This window comes from Elephas maximus, chromosome 6 (assembly GCF_024166365.1).
Source record: "Elephas maximus indicus isolate mEleMax1 chromosome 6, mEleMax1 primary haplotype, whole genome shotgun sequence".
In the NCBI taxonomy this organism is placed as follows: Eukaryota; Metazoa; Chordata; class Mammalia; order Proboscidea; family Elephantidae; genus Elephas; species Elephas maximus.
The window spans coordinates 84,484,739-84,510,957 of record NC_064824.1 but is presented as its reverse complement, the minus strand read 5'-3'; positions in this window follow the sequence as shown (position 1 = coordinate 84,510,957).

Sequence of the window (26,219 nt, the reverse complement as noted above, 5' to 3'; positions counted from 1 at the left end):
TGGCCCATACTTTATAGCTTGCTTATTTTACTACTGTATACTTGAAGGGAAAACCCTGGTGGTGTACTGGTTAAGTGCTACGGCTGCTAACCAAAGGGTTGGCACTTCGAATCCACCAGGTGCTCCTTGGAAACTCTATGGGGCAGTTCTACTCTGTCCTATAGGGTCGCTATGAGTCGGAATCGACTCCATGGCACTGAGTTTGGTTTTGTTTTTTTTTATACTTGAAGGATGTTTTTAATCTTTTTCTATTTGAGAAAATGTATGTGGCCATATATATACTATGGAGCTTGTTTATTTTTTTACACACAGGACATTTTTGAAAATGAAATTAGAAATCTGAGTAATGTAGTAATAACAATACCAGAAACAACCAGAAGAGTTTTTATTAAGTTAAGAAATGAATAAATTGTTTCTATCACTTTTGAGTATAATAATTTTTTCTTAATTCAGAAATTTATTTCAGCTTACAATCATGATTATGGTAGTAAGTTCCTCTTAATCATAACGTTTTAAGCATCATTTAAATATACACATAAGGGATAATTATGCAATATTTATAGCAGTTTCTTTGGTAAAATTTGATTTGCAATTTCAGATAACATTAATGCCTTAATGTCTAAATGAAAAGAGGACTATGACCTATATTCTGTAATATATTTTCTCATATTAAAATTTTTTATGGTCTGTTCTTATCATATAAATTTAGTCTTACAATAATGAAATTATAAAGAACTGTCATTATCAAGAGAAATGCTAGATGATCCAGATGATAGAATAAATCAGTTTAGTATAACTCTGGTAATAAGCTTTTCTGGTTTATTGTTATTTAAACCACTTAAAATCATCCTGATCTACATATTTTTTCATAAGATTAAATTCTTTTTAAAAAATACGTGATGGAGACATAATGCTCATCACTGTATTGCATTCATGACTAATGGAACAATTTTAATTCAATTTCTCTTAATTTTATATTCTACTTTTAGATATAGTTGCTAATATAAGACTGGTGTTTGCCTTAGTCTTTGGTTAGAATTTTCTGGTGTTAATTATTTGATTGATTTACGATGAGTATATGTGGTACTTTTCATCTTCTCTAGTGAGATGTACTCTTCAAAGTGTCGAAAAGAAAAGATGTCACTTTGAGGACTAAGGTGCACCTGACCCAAGCCGTGATATTTTCAATTGCCTCTTACGCATCTGAAAGCTGGACAATGAATAAGAAAGAGTGAAGAAGAATTGATGCCTTTGAATTATGGTGTTGGCAAAGACTATTGGATATACTATGGACTGCCAGAAAAACAAACAAATCTGTCTTGGAAGAAGTACATCCAGAGTACTCCTTGTAAGCCAGGATATACTTTGGACATGTTATCAGGAGGGACCTGTCCCTGGAGAAGGACATCATGCTTAGTAAGGTAGAGAGTCAGTGATAAAAGGAGAAGACCCTCAAAGAGATGGATTGACACCGTGGCTGTAGCAATGGGCTCAAACACAGCAATGATTGTGAGGATGGCCAGGACCAGGCAGTGTTTCCTTCTGTTGTACATAGGGTTGCTATGAGTCGGAACTGACTTGACGGGATCTAACAACAACAGTGATAGGTACAAGAAAATCATCTTGGAATCACTCTTTCTCATGTTGTCTGAGGAAAAGGATCATAATATAAATCTGTGTGTCTTGAGAAGGAATTATCTCCTCAATGCCTGGTTCCTCAATCTTCATGGAAGGGATTAGGATTCTAGTTCCATAAATTTGCAATCACTGAAACCAATTCTGACCCAGCACTTCTCTGGGTTGGCTGCCTGCATTAGGAGAAGATGAAATGACAGTTTAAGAGTAGCACTCTGTGGATTACAATCTGGGGTATCCTCAGGAGATCATGGTGTTCTGCACAAGGACAGGCCCTTATGAAAAAAAATGGAGGGAAAAAGAGTGCCATTAGTGTTAGACTCTTAATCCTTTTAGACAATCCAAGTCTCTTTCATTTCCCACTGGAAATAACCCTAAAATATCACGTTGTTGAACTTTTCTGTTTTTATTATTTTCTTCAATTGTTACTCAGCTTTCTACACAGTTAAAATTTCATAGCAGATGCTTTGTTAATTTTTAAGGTCTTTTTTTTTTTTATTAATTTTGTATTGATCATTTAACCTGTGTCTTGAATTTATTTTAAAAAAATAGTGTCTGCTCTTCTTTTATGCTTTGTTCTAAAAAACTTAAATTGGGATTTTGTTGCTTAACAGCAAAGATGACATGTTACTGATTAAGGAATATTTTATATAGTGTCTTTACAAACAGGATATTTTGACTGATGATCAGAAAAAAAGCTGGATGTGGTTTCAAGGCATCCAAACATCAATATTCCAGCCTACCAGAAGATGTCACTATTGTGTATAAAAGAAGAAAAATAGCCAATAACTTTTGTATAATTCCATTGTGTCTTTCCTAATCTTGCTAAATTTCCTCTGGAGCTCCATGAAAGAAAATCATGGGGTGTAACATTGTCTTCAAGCTGACAGGCACCAAAAAATTACTACTTTCATTGGGTGGGCATGGCAGTCACACTCCTACATCTTTTCATTTGGAAAAAAAACCAAAAACAAGTACATTGGCAGAAGAATTCCACCTCAATTAATAATTTTCTATGGTGCTAACTAGGGACTAATAACTACACAGTTGATTTGTTTTACTTCTAGCAAATGAGTGTGTCTATCGTAAACAAATTTAGCAGACACTAATTATGAAAAATCTAACTGTTTTGCAAATGCCTATGATTAAAGTAATTGTTCATTTAAAGAAGAGAAAAATAAGTTGCCAAAATATACATTTTAATTTAATAGGAAATACTTCTTAAACAACACTTTGGGCTATTGAGTTCTTTTTATTATGAAAATGATGTTGACATCTCCAGATTTGGTGTTAGGAGAGAAGTTACAAGAGAAATTTATTTCAATCCTTGCAAAGTTATTTCCCTGTGTAGGCAAGGAACCATGATTAGCAGGTGAGCTTGTTTGTGGGTAAGGAAATTTTCCTGGATATATTTACTAAAGGAGCAAACAGTGAGCACAGGCTGGTAGATCCCTGTTACCTGTAAGATTTAGCAAGGTGATGTGGCCTGAAAGGCTAGACTTAATTCAGGTCACTGGCTTGTTTGTCAGAAGGAATATCAAGGGCAATGCAATTAGGCAAGCATCAGGAATGTTTCATACTGAGTTATTGATTGATTTCACAAAATGTTCTGTTGTTTTACCCGTTTCTCTAGTTAGCCCCACATTGAAGCTCACATTTAGTAAATTTATTTTTGCATTGAGAAATTTAAAAAGTAACTCTTTTCTGATTTAGTTAGTGAAAGCAACCACCAAATCTTTTTTTAAAGAAAGATATAAAAACTTTAATGTACAGGCAATTTACACTTAGCTAATGCTTATCAGGGGCTTACTATGTACCAGGCACTATTCCTAACCTCCTAACAACTCCTCCTTACAACTCTAGCTTCTAGTGCTGTTCCTATTTTACGTGTGAGAAAATTGAAACTCAGAGTTAATAAATTGTCCAATGTTACTAAGCTAGAGAGAGCCAGAGCTGGGATTCAAATCCAGATAAACTGGCCTTAGAGACCAATTTTAACCACACTATTCTATATTGCTTCTCTGAAATGTATGAAATACATCATTTAACTGTGGTTACCTCTCTATTCAGAAATTTGTTGTTGCAATTTTCTGCTGAGAGTTAAAAGCAAGTGGGGATTTTTCACAATCCTCCCTAACCTACCAGAATTGACTGAATAAATTGATCCTATTAAAATCTTAGAACTGATTTTATTTGTATTTGTCTTAATATATCTTGAATATTTTAAAGAGCCAGGGAACATTTCAGCTTTCTTTAGTATATGATTTTCTTTACTTAAAAAACCTAGTAATTATTAGTTAAATATCATTAGAAACCTGAAGGTCTTTGAATTGTGATCTCATTAACTGAGAAGAGTTCGAGCTCTTTTCTTTTTTAGCTTTATGACCAACACTGTCCATTTGAAAGGCTGCAAATAGTACAGCCTCAGAGAATTGAAAAATTTATTGACCCATATAAGCTTACACTGTATGATCTGGAGCCTATATAACAAGTAGAGACGGTATCAGTTTAAAGCAGAACTCTTAACAAAACAATGCACCTTAGCAAGTATTTCTACAAAGAATTTTTTTTTGTAAAATAGAAGAAAAACACCTTAAAATAAATAACAACATGGCAATAATCATTATGTCTTATTGACTCTACCAACAACTTGAGAATCTTTTGAGATTTCTTAATTGAGATGAGTAATTGAGATTAGAGGTGATGAGTTATGTATAACCCTAAGGTCGTTTGGTGGGTAAGGTCAAAAAGATGCAATGGATTTTGTACCCCTCCCCACATCCCAGGTTAATAAGACCAGGACATTTCCCTTCAGATACCTCACATAAGCTTTTTTAACCTGATGTAAGGTGACCAATAAATATTTGCTAACTGATCTGTTTATTCAAAATGGCATTAATCTTTCATTTTATAAATTTATTTATTTATATTTATTAAATTTAATAAGAACTAGAGCATTCTGACTTGGTATTATATTTGACTAAAGCAAGTGGCTTAAGTGGACCACCTAATGGCCTTATCACCTGGAAAACGCTATTTTATTCGCTGTGAGTTGAAGAATTTCATATTAATTACAACTAGATACTACAGAAAGGAAAACAGCTCTCTTTTTATTTTATTTTCCCATAAGAACCCATTGCTGTCGAGTCAATTCTGGCTCATTTTCTCAAAGGAAAAGAACATGCATTTCTGATAACCCTGGTAATTTAACTTTACATATGTGTCCAGGAGCATATAGTTCCAAGATGTCTGGGATCAAATTTTGTTAAAATTTGCTCTAAAATAGAATCATCTGGAATCATAATGGCTTAGGGATTTATGAGACTCTTTCCTCTGTATCAATGACTGAGTAGTGTTGTTTCGGAAGTGGATGAGATACTAGAGTCCAAAGTATGAAGATATTTTTGCAATTGTACTGAAAAATAGAATTCTATTAATCTAACAGACTCTCTTAAATACTATAGTGACAAAATAACATCATTCTCTGAGCAAGGAAGCAGCCCTGATATAAAAATGGAATTAAGCTAAGAAGTAAAAAACATGTTTTCAATTCTAGCATGAAATCTGGTATTTATGTTACTTTTTGTTATCAGGAATACTTTCAATTTTATTTCATAATTAAAAAATTAGAAATATATGGTGGAAGTAATATTGATAAATGACAACATGATGCTTATTACAGTTCAATTGTATGTATTAACTATTGACTATCTTTTGAGAATAGCTGATACATTGAAATGATTTTGAAATGTCTGATTATAATACAATAAAAATTTTTGTGAAAAAATTATTGGAATTCATAAGTGATCGTTTTTCAATGAAATAGGGAGATTTCATCTGCATCTCAAAAGTAGGCTTTAACGAAGTGTTTCTCTCTAACGGAACTCAAAAAATTTTAGCTATTTAGAAGCTTAGATGAGAACTGGGATGAAGTTGTATAAATTGCTACATTATGAGAAATTTGGATAGTTTATCCCAAGATACATATGAATAAAAGTGAGCATGATTTTAAATATGTTTCTCTTAGCTAAACATTGATAGTGTTTAAGTGTACAAAAAATGTATCAACATTTAGTCAGGAAGTTATTCTTAAAATCATGTGTCACTTTAAGGCAGTTGCTGTAGTAAGTCACAGAACCAATTCTGTCAAATTATACTCTACTCTTTTTTTTTTTTTCTAGGGCGTTATGATGGCCATTAAGCAATAGAAACTCTGACACAGAAAACAGTCCCTTTTACAGGGACTATTACAGTTCTTTGATGTTCAACAGCCATATGAAGAGAGACTTTGTACAACTAGAAATGGAAATTACACTGCCTTTTGGTTTGGTTTTTTTTTTTTTTTGATTGTACTATGTTGGGAAAATATAAAAGGGACTATTAGGAAGCGTTACAGGCTTGAGCACACCTTTAGTATAAATACTGTAGCCATTCCTCTCCAGTATAGCTTATTCTAGCTTTTACGGAAATCTCCAAAATTTTTAGGCCTCGCCAAATATTCTCCATCCTCTAAAATTTTTATTTGACCCTACTGACTCTCTTCTCCATCACATTCAAATATTTTTGAATGTTTGATCTATGATTTTTACCTGTTCTCACATTTAATTATTTTCCTTAATCACACAGCTATTTCCTTTCCTTTTAAAAAATATTTTATTGAGTTTCTAGTGAAAGTTGACACAGAAAATTAGATTTCAATCTAACAATTTCTATACATATTGTTCAGTGCCATTGGCTACATTTTCCTCATTATGTCGACATTCTCATTATTTCCATTCTGGTTATTCCATTTCCGTTATTCTTGCTTCTCTGCCATCCCCACCCCCTGCCCTTCTCATCTTTGCTTTAGAGTAATTGTTGACCTTTTGGTGTGATATAGATGATGTTTTTCTTAATTAAAAGCACAGTACTCAAGGATGATAGTGTTTGTTTTGTGAGACAATCTGTTATTTAGCTGAAAGGTGACCTCCGGGGATAGTTTCAGTTCAGCGTTTAAAGGGAACCTCAGGGCGGTAGTCTCAGGATTTCCTTTAGTTCACTAAGTCTGAATTTTTTTTTTTTAAAGAACTTGAGTTTTGTTCTACAATTTTCTCCCATTCTATTTGTGATCATCTATCGTGGCCCCAATCAGAAAGATTGATAGTTCTAGCCAGGTACTATCTAATTCTCCCAGTCTCTGGAAAGTGAGCCTGTGAAAAGTGTAGACAAATCCATATAAGATCACATATATAAACATATACCTTCCTATATTCATATATGTAACCATCCACATATTTTTTTTGGTTGTTACTGCTATTGTTGCCAAATTGTATATGTTATTGCATTTACCAAAAATGTCTCTTATTCTAGTGTATTTCTTAGTGTCATCATTTATCTTGGTTAAGTTTTGCTCACTTCATAGACATTCGGTGTTGCCTTTCCCATTACCAAAACTAACAAGTGTCTACTGTCTAGAGAGTGATTTCCCCTTCCTCATTTTCCCATCCCTGGTAACCTTCAAAGAATGTCAATTTCTGTATGTATACCTATTGTTGTCTTTTTATAAAAAAGGGATCATGGACAGTAATGTTCTAGTTTCTTTCGCTACACTTCATTATTTCCTCCAGAGAGGAGTGGGTTATCTAGTGAGTTTGAGAGAAGGAGCTGAGCAACTTTATTCTCTTTCTCTCTGTGAGACCTCTTGTGTTCTTCAGCCTGACTGCTGCCAAGTGCTTGGACTCAGGTCCTTCCGACTGTCTTTGGGGGTAAGCCTACATCCATCCAGTACTGCATTTGCCTGAAAACGTAAGTCTGTCTAATTCAGGGTAAAGCATTAAGGTGTCTGATAAAGTTGCATGCCTAAGTTCATCCAATCTGTTTCATTAGAAAATAAAAGTGATATTTTGTGCGATATTTGTATCTGTCAATTATTTTCAAAATTGGAAGGGGAAGAAATATTATTTATTTGCCTCCATAAATCCCCAACAATTATAACATACCCTTTCTATTGTGCTTTATTTTACACAATAACCACTCGTGCTCTTACATTTTCAACACACAGGGGGAAACATTTTGTTCTCTCAGCACTTTTCCCTGGTTCTAAATGATAAATTTAACATAGTAGAAATAAAGACTCTTTTAAAATTCAAATACTTTGCCTAGGAAAATGAAGCAATTCCAAAAGAATCACATTTTAGGTTTGTTCATTACCAAGAGAACAAAGATTGGTCTTTAAAAATGATTTAAATATTTTACAATGTCATTAATAATATTTAATATTTCAACTCACAAATTATACCAAAGATTGTGTATGTACTTTACAAAAAGATTTTGATCCTTGGACAAACTGAAAAGTGACTATTTGTGATTATTAGGTTACTCTCCATGCTTTTATAGCTATTTTTTTGTTTTTCTTTCTGCATTTATGCCTATATTTACCTTATAGCTAGATGTTTGAGGAATCATTCTCTTTGTGCTTAAAAATGTGAGACAGAAATACAGTGACCACATATTCCAGTTTGCCAGACACAGTCCTGGAATATGCTTGTTATCTCAGTATAAGTATTAATAACTACCTGCTTCACTCTTAAAATGTCTCTTAAAAGTTTGGATGATAAATTATGTGATCACACAAAGAAAAAGCACATAGTTATTATTTGCATTGGTATTTTTGTGTGAAATCATACTCTTAGGTGCTTTAATATTGTTCTTATTTATTTAAAAGAGATGGTATAGAATTATTTAAGAAACCCGTCTTAATGAGCAAGCTGCTTATCCAAACCGTCTCGATCAACTACCTATTTGTGTTGGTATGTAAAATGTCTTAGATGGTTTACAATTTTATCTTTCTGGGACCCCAAATAAATAATAAGGACTTTTTTTAATGACTATTTTAAGTGTTAAATATCTGGTATCTACTGAGGTAAAGTGGAAACCCTGGTGGCATAGTGGTTGAGAGCTGTGGCTGCTAACCAAGTATTTCCTGAAAGAAGTGACGAGGTTATTTTGTTTGAGTCAGGAGATTTGTTTCAACAATGGCAATTTAGTTTCAGAAAAAGTTCTATCAGATTAAATTTGTTGTTTTTCAGCTTAGTTTTAGTTTGATTAGGAATTTGTACTTCATTAGCACATATTTAAGTAGAGATAATAATAGTACTTGCTGCCTGGAGTTATTAGGGAGTGTTAACCCAGGTAAAATCTTGATGTGATTGGCACGTAGTGATTACTCAGTAAATGCTGGTTATTTTTATTATTTTATTTTAAAAGTATCATTCCCACCTTGTTTAAGAAATTTTATCGTTATGTTATTCTTTATCTTCTGAAATGTTGTTCTTCAAACTGGGTTCTATGCACGTGTCTGCAGGTGTGTGTATCCTCCAGCACAGTTGTTAAATTGTTTATGATGAAGAAAAAGTTTATGCAGATACTGCATCATCTAGACCTCACTTGTAACTGATCCCTGCCATGAGTTTTTAGTACCTGCTTTTATTCATTTTCAAAATTGCATTGATACTAAATGACATCTAAATCCATTGGATTTTCAGAGCATTGATAAAGAAGCCTGGCTGTTATTAACATAGCATGTTCAAGTATCAAAATGACAAAAGCCATCCCAGGTCTGCACTTGTACTCTTGATGAATTCTTTTAGCAATTAAAATAATATTTTTACAGGGACAAATCAAATCAAAAGACATTTTAATACACAAAGACTACTTTACATAATAAACTGTGATTTTGAAATGACAGAAAAATGACATGAAGTGTTGGAGAACTGTTACATTAATTATTGTATATTATTGAAAAAGCACAGTGGCAGAAGTTAATATAAAAGATTTTTTTTTTTAAGGGCGGTCAAATTTGGTCCCAGCCTCCTCTATAAAAATTTCATAGTAGTTTATATACAGAAGTTTTTCGGAGGGTCAATTCATCCTCACGTGGCATGCCAAGCTTAAAAGAACCAAAAATATAGTGTTTGGTACCACATTTGCATAGTGAGAAGATGTAACACAAAGATTCTTTCTTCATATGTAGCAACTTGAATCAATTCATTATTAGTAAATGTATAAATAAATTCACAATAAGGACTTTTTTAGTGATTATTTTAAGTGTTAAATATCTAGTATCTACTAAGGTAGAGTGGAAACCCTGGTGGCATAATGGTTAAGAGCTGTGGCTGCTAACCAAAAAGTTGACAGTTCGAATCCACCAGGTGCTCCTTGGAAACTCTATGGGGCAGCTCTGCTCTGTCCTATTGAGTCTTTATGAGTTGGAACCGACTTGATGGCAATGGGTTGGGTTGGGTTGGGTTTGGTACTGAGGTAGAGTAGTCCATCAAAATAATGCTTTAGTGGTAAAAAACAAATTTGCTGTTTAAAAAAAGCCATGATAACAATAATTTTCACGCAAAGTCCCATCATACTTAAAATCAAAGGAGTTAGTTTAATATCATTTTTCTTTTTTAATATATTCGTTTATTGTGCTTTAGGTGAAAGTTTACAAAGAAAATTAGTTACTTATTCAAAAATTTATATACAAATTGTTTCATGACATTAATTGCAACCCCCACATCACGTCAGCATTCTCTCTTTCCCTTTCCACCCCAGGTCCCTCGGTTCCATTACTCTAGTTTTCCTTTTTTTTTTTTTTCCTGCCTTCTTGTCTTTGTTTTTGGACAGATGTTGCCTATTTGGTCTTGTACACTTGATTGATCTAAGAAACAATCCTCATGTGTGTTATTGTTTGTTTTATGTTTTTGTTAGGTGCCATCATGTTGGTTCTGACTCATAGCGATCTTATGTGCAACAGAACAAAATATTGCCTGGTCTTGCGCCATCCTCAGAATCATTGCTATGTTTGAGATTATTGTTGCAGCCACTTTGTCAATCCATCTTGTCAAGGGTCTTCCTCTTTTTCACTGAACCTCTCCCTTACCAAGAATGACGTCCTTCTCCAGGGACCGGTTCCTCTTGATAATATGTCTAAAGTATGTGAGGTGAAGTCTTGCCATCCTTGCTTCCAAGGAACACTCTTGCTGTACTTCTTTGAAGACACTTTTATCCATTCTTTTGGCAGTCCGTGGTATATTCAATATTCTTTGCCAACACTATAATTCAAAGGCATCAATTCTTCTTTGGTTTTCCTTATTCATACTCCAGCTTTCTCACCCGTAGGAGGTGATTGAAAATATCATGGCTTGGGTCAGGTGCACCTTAGTCCTCAAAGTGACATCTTTGCTTTTCAACAATTCAGAGAGGTCTTTTGCAGCAGATTTGCCCAATGCAAATCTGTCAGACCAGTATGTTTGTTTTTTTTTGGTGAATTTTATCTTTTGTTCTACCTTCTTCTCCCACTCTGTCTGAGACCCTCTGTTGTAATCACAGTCAGAGCAGTTGGAAGTGGTAGCCAGGGGCCATCTAGTTCTTTTGGTCTCAGGGTTGTGTAGGCTGTGGTTCATGTGGTCCATATGTCCTTTGGGCTAATTGCTCCCTTGAGTTTTTAGTTATTTTCACTCTCCTTTTTTTTTTGCTCTGAACTAGAAGAGACTGATAGATGTATCTTAGATGGCCACTCACAAGCTTTGAGACCCTAGATGCTACTCACTAGAGTAGGATGTTGAACACTGTCTTTAAGAAAAATATTGTGCCAATTGATGTAGATGTCCCCTGAGTCTATGGCCTTTTGCCTTTGAGCCTGGGAACGTCATCCTACAAAGGTGTTTAGTTATGTCTAAAAGGTTTCCCTGGCTGTGCCACTTTTGTGCTCCATTGTCTATATTAATATATGAGGAGCACCTACAGTCATGTATTTTGAAATTTCCAACACCAAATCTGTATCTGCCAGTAGGTGTGCTCCCTTAACTCCTCCTTCACCTCTTGGAATATCTATCTATGTATCCATTTTTAGGTTACTTTTTTTTTAATACTATTGTTGCAGGATTGTCTATGCTGCTTTTGCTGTTACCACAGTTGTCCTTTATTCCTGCATTCCTCTCAGTGTCCTCTCTCGCCTTGGTCATGTCGTGCTGACTTCTCCCATACTGTGTATTACTTTTCCCTTCACCAGTATTAACATGTGTCTACTATCTCTTTGGTAATTTTCCCTCCTTCTCCCTCTCATCCTTGGTAACCATCAAAAAGTTTTTTTTTCTATGTATAAATCTTTTGTTGTTACTTTATAATAGCAGTCTCATAAAATATTTGTCCTATTATGATTGACTTATTTCGCTGTGCATAATGTTCTCCAAATTCATCCATGTTATGAGATGTTTCCCAAATCCATCATTATTCTTTACCATTGCATAATATTCCAGTGTGTGTATGTACCACAGTTTGTTAACCCATTCATCTGTTGATGGGCCCTTAGGTTGCTTCCATCTTTTTGCTATTGCAAATAATGTTGCAATGAACATGGGTGTTTATATGTCTGTTTGTGTCATGGCTCTTATTTCTTTATGGTATATACCTAGGAGTGGTATTGCTAGATCATATGGTATGTTTATTTCTAGCTTTTTTGAGGAAGCACCATACAGCTTTCCATAGTGTATAACCGCAGTTTCCCACTAGCAGTGTATAAGAGTTCCAATTTCCCTACAACCTCACCAACATTTGTTATTTTCTTGTTTTTTTGATTAGTGCCAGTAATGTAGGGGTGAGGTGATATCTCATTGCAGATTTGATTCGTACCTTTCTAATTGCTGATGATCACTAGCATTTCTTCACATGCTTGTTAGCAACCTGAATGTCTGCTTTGCTCAAGTGTCTGCTCTCATCCTTTGCCCATTTTTTAGTTGAATTATTTGTCTTTTTTTTTTGAAGTATTCTATACATTTTAGAGATTAGTCCCTTTTCAGATATGTAGTAGCCAATTTTTTTTCCCAATCTATAGGTTCTGTTTTTTCTCTTTTGGATCAGTCTTTTGTTGAGTATAAGTGTTTAATTTTTAGGAGGTTCCACTTATCTAGTTCATCTTCTATGAAATAACATCTTTCTACAACTAAACCCATTACTGAAAATTTAGCTTTGGAAAAAGTTCAGTATGTAAAGTCTTGTTTTTAGTTTTAACATTGATTTTAAATTTGTTTTTGATTAAGAGTTTATATTTTATTTTACTTGGACGTATTTTACTTGGATATACCTAAGTCTCATGGTGATGAAATTATTAGTCAACAATATGATTCAATGAATATTATTTTCTTTTAGAAGAGTTCATTATATTATAGATATTTTATAAACCAGGCCCTGAAAGACACGAGGTAGCCTCATAGTAGGACTGAATTGGATGGACTAGGGCTATATGAGTTAAAGGATTTTGCCAGGAAAGGAATCAGACTTCTTAAGTGTAAATCTCAGCCCTGCTCTCTGACTTGCCGATCTTGGGCTTGCCAGCCCCTGCAGCTGCATGAATCAGGAGAATCCTCTTTCACACCCCACAGACTTCGGACTATACAGCCTCCAAAATGCGCACGAGCCATTTCCTTGTTAGAAATCTCTATGTCTACGTCTATACGCTTTGCTGGTTTTATTTCTCTAGAGAACCCAGCCTAAGACATGTAACTATTTAGTCACTATAGGTACACTACCTCATCCCATATAGCTTTGCTAAGTATATATATGGTGTGGTGTTTACAGTGTCCAAATCACATAATGTCCTATTTCACAGAACGTATCGTGAACATTAAGCGATGCCTGACTGTAATTCTATCAGTTTCTATTGACTCAGGTGACAGTTTGACTTGAAATAAATTTTTTGTCAAATTTATAAAGAATTTTTTTTTTTTAAATGTCATTTACTCTTCATATTTTTTGTTTGTAACCTTCAGGCTTATGTAGTCATTGTGTGTACAGTTTACAGTTTAAGCAATTCTGGGAGTGATTACAAGGAAACACATTATACCAATGTTCTATAATCTAAATAACTATCAACTTGCTAGAGTGAAATTTAAGACTGGTATTTTAGTTCCTTAAGTACTATTTGGTTATTTGTATTTTTTATGTACTTGAATTACAATTGCCATCACACAATATATATGGTGTGGTAAAATAGAGACTTAAGGACCTCTATTCATTGATAATTATTACTCCCTTAATTTAATCTAGCCTCAGGTTATTGACTTAGTATGGGTTTAACATATAAAAATGCCAATTTTAAGCCCTTTAAGTAAATCCTTAAAGTTTTTCATTACTATATACTGAATCTTAAATTTCTGATTTTTAAATTACTTGATCTGTTAGGTTTGGGAAGCTGAAGTAATTCTCTTAATTCCTGGGATGTGCTTTTGATAAGTGTTAGTGAAGCTCCACAAAATGGTTAGTTTAACCCAAGTTTAATAGATACTTTATAAATGACAGCGACAATGTACATACTGAACATAATTAAAAATTTGTAATATACTTACTAATATGTAATAACTTTAACTGATAAAACTATGCATTTTTTATAATCAACAAAAATGATATCAAAACGTGTGAATAGTCAGCATGAACACTGACTGATAATTTATCATATTTTTTTTTCCAAATATTGAATTGTCCTTTGCTTGGGTTTGAAAATAAGATGTTACAAAAAGAAAAAGAAATATCAGTAGCATTAAAATTCTTGATCTGTGTGGCAGATACTGCTTATTCTTGTTCACTATTCGTTCTCTTCTTTTTCCTGTTAACAGAAGCCTAGTTTTGTGTTTAACAAAAGGTCTAACCTTCCCAGACTCTCTTACAGCTAGAGAGAGCTAAACTTTCTTCATCATGGTGCTCTTAGTGACTCAGTAATTTTTTCATAGTGCCCCAGGCCAAATGAAATACTTAACACTTTTGTTACATGGCTAAGTCCAAATAACTTAAATATTTATATTCTAGCAAGTTAGCAGCCATCAAAAATAATATGCATAGATTGAAAGAAAAATTATTTCATTTCATTATTGACCAATCAATATTACTTACTATTGGCAGGTGTTTTATCTTTGGACACTGGGCAACTTTTCAAATCTTGGTATCAGACTAGGCACTGCCACCCTCAGTTGCTGCCCCACATTGATTTTTATGTGATGCTTGCTTTTTTATCATAGCTTCTGTCAAAACCCAGTTTCAGTTGAAACTGTGAATGTGCTCAAGTTTGTAGTTCACTCAGTGTCTGACAGATGTTGAGGATTATTGTATTTTCCTCAAACATTTAAAATATCCTGCCATGCCCTGGTAAATTTGCTACAGTGCCATGGGATACCTCTACAGACAGTTTGGGAACAGTAGGTATAAAGAAAAATTGCTGGGTGAGACTTCAGGGAACATTTGGAAATGTGACAAACTCAGCTGGCATAGACCTTTTCCTTTTGCCTTCCCTCGTTTGCCTTCTTCCTGTTTGGAATGCAGATACAATGTTGTCATGGATTGAATTGTGTCCCACCAAAATATGTGTCAGTTTGGTTAGGCCGTGATTCCCAGTACGATGTCGTTGTCCTCCATTTTGTGATTTTCGTATGTGTTATAAATCATAATCTCTGCCTGTGGTTAAAGAGGATTAGGGTGGGATGTAACGCCCTTGCTCAGGTCACATCCTGATCCAATGTAAAGGGAGTTTCCCTGGGGTGTGGCCTGCACCACCTTTCATCTTATAAGAGATAAAAGGAAAGGAAAGCAAGCAGAGAGTTGGGGACCTCATATTACCAAGATTGCGGTACCAGAAGCAGACTGTGTCATTTGGACCCAGGGTTCCTGTGTGAAGAAGCTCCTAGTCAAGGGTAAGATTGATGAAAAAGACCTTCCTCTAGACCAATAAAGACTTCCCCTGGAGCTGACACCCTGAATTTGGACTTCTAACCTACTAGGCTGTGAAAGAATAAACTTTAGTTTGTTAAAATCATCCACTTGTGGTATTTCTGTTATAGCAGCACTAGATGACTAAGACAAATGTCACAAAATGGAGTAGGCATCTTACAGTCATGCAAATTGAAAGCTACATTCTAAAGATGGCACATCAATAAATTAGAAGGAAACTGGGTGCTGCATGACTTCTCTCAGACCTACTTGCCCTGGACTGCTCACCAGTGGAGCTTTCATTACATATGAAAAATAAAATCCTTGTTTGGTTAAGTCACGGTAGGAAGGTTTCTACTGAATACAGCTGACTGGAATCTTCGTTGATCTTGGTCTGATTTTTTAGCTATTCTCCAAATCAGATATCAGCATGAACTTGTCATTTCCTTATATGTGATTACCATTTTAAAGGGCAATCAATATTAAAAGGAATAGGCAATATCTGAAGGCTAGAATGAGTTTTTTGTGTATGAAAACTTTTAATATTCTCCAGGGGAAAAAAAGCTCTAACTTTCCAAGCCTGGCAATGAATTGGTGAAACAGTGAGACATTGTTGCAAAATGATCTGAGTTTAATAGCTGAGCTTGGGGAAGTTTGTACAGAGAGAGGCATGTTTAATGGACAATCTGACTAACCCTATTTACAACAACCTTTGCAGGCTTTTTCTATTCAAGACATGAAATTGGAAAGACATTAGGCTGTTGCCATTGAAATAAATGAAAATGCCAGTATCTATCCAGTCAATGTTAGCAATCCTGCTTGTTTTCGGTTTCACTTTACATCCTCCTTTTGTGCTTTCTTGATGTCACCTAATATGAAAGGTCCAAGGACAAATGCTGTCACCATTATTTTAAAGTGGAGCCTGAGATTGACTTGCAAATTAATTGAAGAATGCTTGACTCATTTACTGGCAACAGAGAACCCCTTTGGGATCATGAGTGGTAAAGGAACAAGAGTCAACTGTCACAAATCCTAAAACTATTCACAGTTTACAAAAGTATTTTAACATAGATGTATACAGAAGCTCTTAAATTCTTCCCTATCCAACCCTAGATTTTGAACACCATTTTGTGTTCTTACCCCTAACCTGTTACTCCTACCTTTCTACTTCCCCTCCCTCAGCCCAAAACAAATAGATGCGTATTATTTCATTCACAAGCAACAGGAAAGGAATTTTGTCACGCAAAGTCAGATGTATGAGACACAAATTTCTTCTATTATTCAGTCCTTTTTCTCATCATAGAACTTAGATGAAGAACAATAATCTTCACAAATTGAGGAAGAAAATTAATATTTATTGATGTCTGTGTCATGTTCTAGAAAGCACTTTCCCACATATCATTTTACTTAATTTTTCAGTTACTTCAGCACATATAATGAGAATATGTAATGCAAAGTAGTATGGTGGAAGGTTTGGGAGCCCAACAAATTGGTTTTATATCTCAGCTTTCTTTGTCATTTAATAGTTGATCCTGGTCAACACTTCAAAAAAGGTATTATTAAAAGATATGGAAACAAAGTATCAGGAAGATTAAAATCTCAATTGTTGATTCCTTAAGGGAGGGGCAAAATTTTTTAGGCAGACAACATCAACTGGCTCTGATGGGTTAAATGCTTCACGGAAACCTGCAGCCTAACATGGTCTTTTTAAATTCTAGTTTTTTGTTCTTGTAAAAGTTCCAAATGAGATTTGGAATTCTATTCTTACCATTGAGAATTGAGACCACTTGCATCCACACAGCTTAACAATTGGAAGTGAAGACTGAGATCACCTGTGTCAATAAGACTTAATTATTTGTTCCGTGAGATTCTTGCCCAGGAAGATTAGGTCGTACACCAATAAATTCTTTGTTTGCTTCAGATAATTCCAGAAAACCTATGTTGTTGCTGTTAGGTGCCGTCGAGTCGGTTCTGACTCATAGCGACCCTGTGCACAACAGAACGAAACACTGCCCGGTCCTGAGCCATCCTTACAATCATTGCTATGCTTGAGCTCGTTGTTGCGGTTTGCTTATATGGGCAAACAGCTCCCATATCAGACAATAGATTGCTCACCTGGGGAAACTACTCACCAATGAACAGTTAACTTATGATGATGTACTTCAAGATCCACTCCTCATTGTGTTCACCAATGTTAAACTACTAGTTGTGAGCTTTGCCCAATCCAAATCAATTTTCTCCCTTGAAAGACCAGCTTTAACCCACTTGATGTCAGATCCCAAAACTCCATATCCTTCCCTGTTCTCTTCATTACTTAATGAAAAATAGGTAGCCTCCATTACTACAGTAATAAATTTAGCTTTGTTTGATTAACAGGTTCCCTGGTGGTCTTTTGAGGAGTTGTCAGTCAAGCCCGTTAATTTTAAGTTCCATACTCCATCATTTGAAAAGTGGTGTATAGCAAAAAAAATTAACTTTACTCAAAGAGAGATCTGGCCTTTGCCTTCAATCTCTAAGACTTAGAATATCCTGCCTGATAAGAGTGTCTTTGTTTGCCTGGCAGCTTTAGGTTACATCAGACAGTCTAACAATGTGATTTATGGTCGAGACTTTGAACCACACCAGATAGTCTGACAAAGTGATTTATGGTGGGGGTTTTGGGCCACATTGTATTAGCTACAGCTCCAGGGGGCTGGAGACTAAAGGTCAGCCATGTGGGTAGTTAACCATGTCCACATGATTGAGTCCCAGTAAAATATTTAAAAACCAAGGATTATGTGAGCTTCCCTGGCTGGCAATACTCCTTGTGTATTGTTTCACATCATGGCTGCCCTCAACTCCACTGGGAGAGGACAACTAGCAGCTCTTCCTGTGTAACTCTCCTAGACTCAGTTCCATGTATTTCTTTTCTTGGCTGTTTTCAGTCTGTACCCTTTTACTGTAATAAACAATAACTGTGACTACAATAGCCATCAGTGAGTTCTATGAGTTTTATAGCAAATCACAGGACCTGAGCGTTGTCTTGGGGGCTCTTAAACTTATAATTAGTGTCAGAAGCGAGGGTGGTATTGAGGACCCGTGAACTTTGCAGTTGATATCAGAAGTGAGGGTAGGCTTGGGGAATCCTGAACTTTGCAAGTGGGATAACTCAATTAAAATATGATATACTCTATTTTGAGTAAGATACTCAGGGGTAATGCTAACACTTACCAATTTTCAATTCTCTTCTATGGTAAGACAAAAAATGGAGAACAATTAAGGAAAAAGCATCTGGTTATAGCCTTGCTCTGTTGGGATATAAATCAATACATTTGATCTATTCATAGGCCAGACAGTGTAGAAGAAATAATAAATCATAATAATATTGCTTCATTATATTTGCACCTATCTGATTCCTCAACAATTCTGTGAGGAAGCTTTACTTCACTAATGAGAAAACTGGGGCTCAGAAAGATGAAGTACCTTTCTTAGACCCATGAAAATAATAAAGCTTTTAAACCTAGGTCTTCTCATTAAAAATTCAGGATGGTTTCTTTTAAAATATACCATGTCTTATTCTAATTGCCTCTATAGAAAGCTACAGAAACCCAGATATTTTTATGAAATGAGATTGTCTGATATACATTGTTCTGTAAACTTAGCATATATCATTTTGTCAAGAAAAGTTTTGACACATTCATGAGTGTTTTCTTTTTGTATTTTCCCATTTTCCTTATCCCATTCAAGCAGATAATCAATTCTGTGATTTTTCTGCCTTGGGAAGTTTATGGCAGGGTAGAAAATAGTTGTATACAAGACAATTCTCTTGTTTCCTGGCTTTTTCTTCCAATATCTTATATCCACTGATGAGAATAGGGACCAAAGAGAAAGAGCCCTCAAAGGATACAGAGTGGGATTTTCCACAAACCACAAGAATTCCTTTTTTTTTTTTTTTGCCGAGGATAGAACAGAATGATTTTTGGGTTTTGTGCACCACCAAGATCTATACTCTCTGTCCTGGCAATGATTCAGATGAGTCAGTTTTCAGAGTGAAGGGCCACAAGGTGCTCCAGAGAAATTAGATTTGAGTCCAGGAAATCTTATCCTCATTAAAGATGTGGTACCCAGTGCTAACTACAAGAGTGACAGAGTGAAGGACAGATCTAAGAGAGTTCCATGTTAGCTGGAACAATGGGGGACAAAGTAATAATCAGTATTGACAACCCATGACTAAAGTAGCCCCTACTATATCCTACAACTTCCTGCTACTGAATATTATCCCAAGACTTTAGCTTAGTCCTAAGGGGGAATCTCAAGAATGGCTGATGTTTGAATTATTTTCCAGCTTGGTGGATTGTAGGCTTAGAGTTAAAATTAAATACATTTATAGAAAAAAAACAATGAATTATTTTTTATTTATTATACAGTTAAGCTTGTGAACTCAATTCGAATCAGCTTCATCATTCCTCTTATTTCTTTTTTTCTAATAAAGATTTCCTGTATAGATTTGACCATTAAATTTTTCAACCTTTTTTTTGTGTGTGAAAATTTAGGCATTTTGTGTGATCCATTTAGGCATCTCTTGGCACTCCTTTGCTCATTGTAAATGTGAATAGCTGTGTGGCACAATGTTGATAGTTGTGGTGAGGCGAATTAAAAATGGATAATAGAGGATGAAGGTGATGAGTACTGGTGGTGGCTCTGAGATCAGCTACAGCAATGGAGGCTAAACTTGCTCTTCTCAGTTACCACTCAGGAAGAGAGAAACACAGGAACCATGCAGGAGCTGCTCCCCTAACTTGGGTAAATATGTGATCTGTGTGGTGCAAGGGGTGGGCTACAATGGCCATGAAGATGTACCTTTCAAATCTCTGACTGCAGGGAGCATAATTGGCCAAGGGCTCCAGCTTCTGTGCTCTGAAATTCTTCACTGTTTCCTGGATGCTGGGTTTTCACAGCCCTTGTGTTATCTTTAACTCACTTAAAATACTCCTGTTTCTTTGGCCTCAATATCCAGATTTTGTGTCCAAGTACGCATGAGAGAGATGCACTAGTGAATTTGGCCTTAAGGTTAATACTCTAGTTACTCTTAAGTCAAGAAATTGCATGGCTGATTTTTAAAACCTTTTGATTAATTACCTACCTGATCACGCTACCCTCCCTTACTGAATAAATGATATCATCCTTGGGGTTTTTCTTGGGTTCTTCCATGAAAAGTCTGGTTTGGAAGCCTTTTCTTTGTCTCCGTGATGCAGTGCTCTACTTAGATCTATTGGTCTTCATCTGTCTGCATTGTACTTTTCAAATTCTCCCACTATTCTGCTCTGCTGGTAGTACTCTGCTGCTTTCTGCTGACACTATAATTTTATTTATATGACTTTATTTTTCATAGTTCTTCTGTCACTCCAATGGAATTTTGGGTGGCAAAGAAACTTAATATGAATGCAGCCAGGCTGTCATTAATTCCTACACCTGTTGCATTGACATCAGTTTATAATAGTGGTTAAGAGCCACCTAAGTTACTGGGGTTTCTGCTCAGAGGCCCTATGTCCGACCCATTTATTGCCTCTGTGACTTAGGGCTGCTTACTTAACTCAGGACCTGGGATGAAATGTCAAACCAAGTTGCTTCATATCCCAGACACTAGAGAGATTCTAAATAATTTGTTTCTAATTTGCCCCCAAATTAGCTGCTCATTTATGTGCTATTGTTCCAAACCACTGTTTTTCGGATTTTGGGACATCATAGGTGCTTTGTTGGAGAAATCTACCCATTATTTTCCAGCAGTCCCCTCTTTTCCCTGTGTTGAATCTTGGACTTCTTTATATGATCATCATTTCCCCTTATTCTAAGCCCATTTGTCTCTAATTTTCCCAAAATTCCTGAAACATTTGGTTGAAGTATATTCCCATTGTGTGAATGCATGTCTTAAAGGGAAGATAAAAGATAAAAAAAATTATTCCATTTATTCCCCCTAACTTAATGATAGTTCAGAGGTAGGGGAAGGAGTAATAGGTGGCTTAACTCAAGAATGCTCTTAAAACTACTAAACTGAATTTTGAACAGGGAATTAACATACAGACTTTGGAAAAAAAAATATGTGAATTATGTGCTGTCCTCAAAGGTTTTAATTTTCAACTTTCTGTGATTATTAATCCTCTTTGATCCATTTTTGGAGTCCTGGGATGGTACAGACAGTTAACGTGCTTGGCTGAAATGTTGGAAGCTTTAGTCCACTCAGAGGTGCCTAGGTAGAATGATTTAACAGCCTACTTCCAAAAACTCAGCCATTGACATCCCTATGGAGCACAATTCTATTCTACACATGGGTTACCATGAGTTGGAATTGACTGGATGGCAACTGTTTTTTTAGTCCACTTGCAAATTTCCTACATGTATCACATTCGCTTTGTGGTCGTAAATTATCTGTAACACTTTAGCACTTTTTTTTTAGCTTTAAGAAATAATTTTATCAAAATCTTTGGAAACAATGTTCTTGGTGCAAACACAGCCTGTGTTTGTCCCAGTTGAGCTTACTTTTTAATGACTGAAATTTCAGCCAGACTGACTACATTTAAAAGAATGGCATTTAATGATCCACTGGTAACTTAAAAGTCAAATTAAAGACCTACAAACCCAGTCATCTGAGACAATGACTTTAATCACCTCTTAGAGGAATTTACTAGGAATCCAAACTCTTCTAGTTGGGATAAGAACCTTCTTACAGTAAACAGAAATTTTAAGGAATGATTGATAATGAAGAAAAGTGCCCTAAGAAGATATTACATCTATGTTTCTTCATCAGAAATCTGATAAGAGATATCATTTTCCATTTTAACCAGTTAAAACAAATTTAATAAAATGACAAAAAAGTAAAGGAAATAGTTTATCAAATAAAATTTTTTGATAAAAATGATTTTCCATTTTAATACAGATAGGATGGAATAAGTATGACAAGTGATAGTGCTAATATACATATGTATCAAATTGTCCTTTTTTTAAATAAATAACATTATTTTTATTAGTCTATTTGTAGTCTATATATCTATGTATTTATCTGGTATAGAAGAAATTTATGAAACACACAAAAGCAAAGCTATTATTGGTTATTAAAACAAGAACTAATATTTATTGTTTATTATGTGCCATGCCCTGACCCAGGTGTTGCATAAATATTATCTGAGTTAACTCTCACAGTATCTTTATTGATATGGTTTATCATCATTCCAGTTTTTGGATTAAGAAAATAGAGGCTTGGAAAGGTTCAGTGATTTGATGACATTCCCAAAGCAAGTAAGTATTGGAGTATTAGAACCTAGACACTCATTGTAATGGTTAATTTTATGTGTCTGTTTGGCTGGGCTACGGTGCCCAGATGTTCAGTAAAACACTAGTCTAGTTGCTGTTCTAAAATAGTTCCATGTGATTAAATTCGTTAGTCTCAAGTAAAGCAGATTGTTGTTGTTGTTGTTGTTAGGTGCCATCGAGTTGGTTCTGACTCATAGTGACCCTATGCACAACAGAACAAAACACTGCCCAGTCCTGAGCCATCCTTACAATCGTTGCTATGATTGAGCTCGTTGTTGCAGTCACTGTGTCAATCCTTCTCGTTGAGGGTCTTCCTCTTTTTTTTTTAAGTCAATCTCTTTTTTTTTTTTTTATTAAGCTTCAAGTGAACATTTACCATTCCAATCAGTCTGTCACATGTAGGTTTACATACATCTTACTCCCTTCTCCCACTTGCTCTCCCCCTATTGAGTCAGCCCTTACAGTCTCTCGTTTCGTGCCGATTTTGCCATCTTCCCTCTCTCTCTATCTTCCCATCCCTCCTCCAGTCAAGAGTTGCCAACACACTCTCCCGTGTCCACCTGATTTAATTAGCTCACTCTTCATCAGTATCTCTCTCCCCCCCGCGGACCAGTCCTTTTCATGCCTGATGATTTGTCTTCGGGGATGGTTCCTGTCCTGTGCCATCAGAAGTTCTGGGGAGCATTGTCTCTGGGATTCCTCTAGTCGCAATCATACCATTAGGTGTGGTCTTTTAATGAGAATTTGGGGTCTGTATCCCATTGGTCTCCTGCTCCCTCAGGAGTTGTCTGTTGTGTTCCCTGACAGGGCAGACATCGATTGTGGCCGGGCACCAACTAGTTCTTCTGGTCTCAGGATAATGTAGGTCTCTGGTTCAAGTGGCCCTTTCTGTCTCTTGAGTTCTTAGTTGTCGTGTGACCTTGGTGTTCTTCCTTTTGCCTTTGCTCCCGGTGGGTTGAGACCAATTAATGTATTTTAGATGGCCGCTTGTTGGCATTTAGGACCCCAGGCGCCACAATTCAAAGTGGGATGCAGAGTGTTTTCATAATAGAATTGTTTTGCCCATTGACTTAGAAGTCCCCTCAAACCAAGTTCCCCAGACCCCAGCCCCTGCTTCGCTGACCTTTGAAGCTTTCATTTTATCTCGGAAACCTCTTTACTTTTAATCCAGTCCAATTAGGCTGACCTTCCTTGTTTTGAGTGTTGTCTTTCCCTTCACCCAAAGCAGTTCCCATCTACAGATTGATCAATAAAAAGCCCTCTCCCTCCCTCCCTCCCGGTCTTCCTCTTTTTTGATGATCCTTTACTTTACCAAGCATCATGTCCCTCTCCAGGGACTGATTCCTCCTGACAGCATGTCCAAAGTATGTGAGACGTAGTCTCACCATCCCTTGCTTCTAAGGAGTATCCTGGTTGTACTTCTTCCAGACGGATTTGTCATTCTTTTGGCAGGCCATGGTATATTCAATGCCTTCAGAGCAGCTTGGACTTCTTCCTTCAGTATCATCTGTTCCTGATCATATGCCACCTTTTGAAATGGTTGAACATCGACTAATTGCTTTTGGTATAATGACTCTGTGTATTCCTTCCATCTTCTTTTGATGCTTCCTGCATCATTTAATATTTTCCCCGTAGAATCCTTCACTATTGCAACTCAAGGCTTGAATTTTTTCTTCAGTTCTTTCAGCTTGAGAAACGCCAAGCGTGTTCTTCCCTTTTGGTTTTCCATCTCCAGCTCTTTGCACATGTCACTATAATACTTTACTTTGTCTTCTCGAGATGCCCTTTGAAATCTTCTGTTCAGTTTTTTTACGTCATCAATTCTCCCTTTTGCTTCGCCTGCTCGACATTCAAGAGCAAGTTTCAGTGTCTCCTCTGACATCCATCTTGGTCTTTTCTTTCTTTCTTTCCTGTCTTTTCAATGACCTCTTGCTTTCTTCATGTCTGATGTCCTTGATGTCATTCCACAACTCGTCTGGCCTTCTGTCACTAGTGTTCAATGTGTCAAATTTATTCTTCAGATGGTCTCTAAATTCAGGTGGGATGTACTCGCCATCATGTTTTCATTCTCGTGGACTTGCTCTGATTTTCTTCAGTTTCAGCTTGAACTTGCATAAGACCAATTGATGGTCTATTCCACAGTTGGCCCCAGGCCTTGTTCTGACTGATGATATTGAGCTTTTCCATCATCTCTTTCCACAGATGTAGTCAATTTCATTTCTGTGTGTTCCATCTGGTGAGGTCCATGTATATGGTCACAATTTATGTTGGTGAAAGAGGGTATTTGCAATGAAGAAGTCATTGGTCTTGCAAAATTCTATCATTCGATTTCTGGCATTGTTTCTATCACCAAGGCAAATTTTCCAACTACCAATCCTTCTTCTTTGTTTCCAACTTTCGCATTCCAATCGCCAGTAATTATCAATGCATCTTGACTGGATGTTCGATCAATTTCAGACTGCAGCTAAAAAAAAAAACTTTCGCATTCCAATCGCCAGTAATTATCAATGCATCTTGACTGGATGTTCGATCAATTTCAGACTGCAGCAGCTGATAAAAATCTATTTCTTCATCTTTGGCCCTAGTGGTTGGTGGGTAAATTTGAATAATAGTCTTATTAACTGGTCTTCCTTGTAGGCGTATGGATATTATCCTATCACTGACAGCGTTGTACTTCAGGATAGATCTTGAAATGTTCTTTTTGATGATAAATGCAACACCATTCCTCTTCAAGTTGTCATTCTCAGCATTGTAGACTATATGATTTTCCAATTCAAAATGGCCAATACCAGTCCATTTCAGCTCACTAATGCCTAGGATATCGATGTTTATGTGTTCCATTTCATTTTTGATGATTTCCAATTTTCTTAGATTCATACTTTGTACATTCCAGGTTCTGATTATTAATGGATGGTTCCAGCTGTTTCTTCTCATATTGAGTCATGCCACATCAACAAATGAAGGTCTCGAAAGCTTTACTCTACCCACGTCATTAAGGTCGACTCTACTTTGAGGAGGCAGCACTTCCCTGGTCATCTTTTGAGTGCTTTCCAACCTGGGGAGCTCATCTTCCAGCACTATATCAGACAATATTCTGCTGCTATTCATAAGGTTTTCACTGGCTAATGTTTTTCAGAAGTAAACTGCCAGGTCCTTCTTCACAGTCTGGAAGCTCACCTGAAACCTGTCCTCCATGGCTGACCCTGCTGGTATCTGAATACCAGTGGCATAGCTTCCAGCATCACAGCAACATACAAGCCCCCACAGTTTCACAAACTGACAGAAACATGGTTACCTTTCATAATGTGGCTATGCCTCAATCAGTTGAATTAAGAGCAAAAAAGGAGTCTCCTTAGAGTGTATTCTGCCTCCAGACTGTACAAAGAAATTTTGCCAGAACACTCTTACTCTTCACTTTTCATGTCACACCTGACCTATGAATTCTGGGACAGAAGTCTGCAGGAGTCTCCTGTCCATTGCCTGATATACAGATTTTGGACTTGCCGGCCCCAGCAAACTCATGAGCAAATTTCTTAAAGTAAAATTTTCTCTGTGTTTGTGGGTATATATAT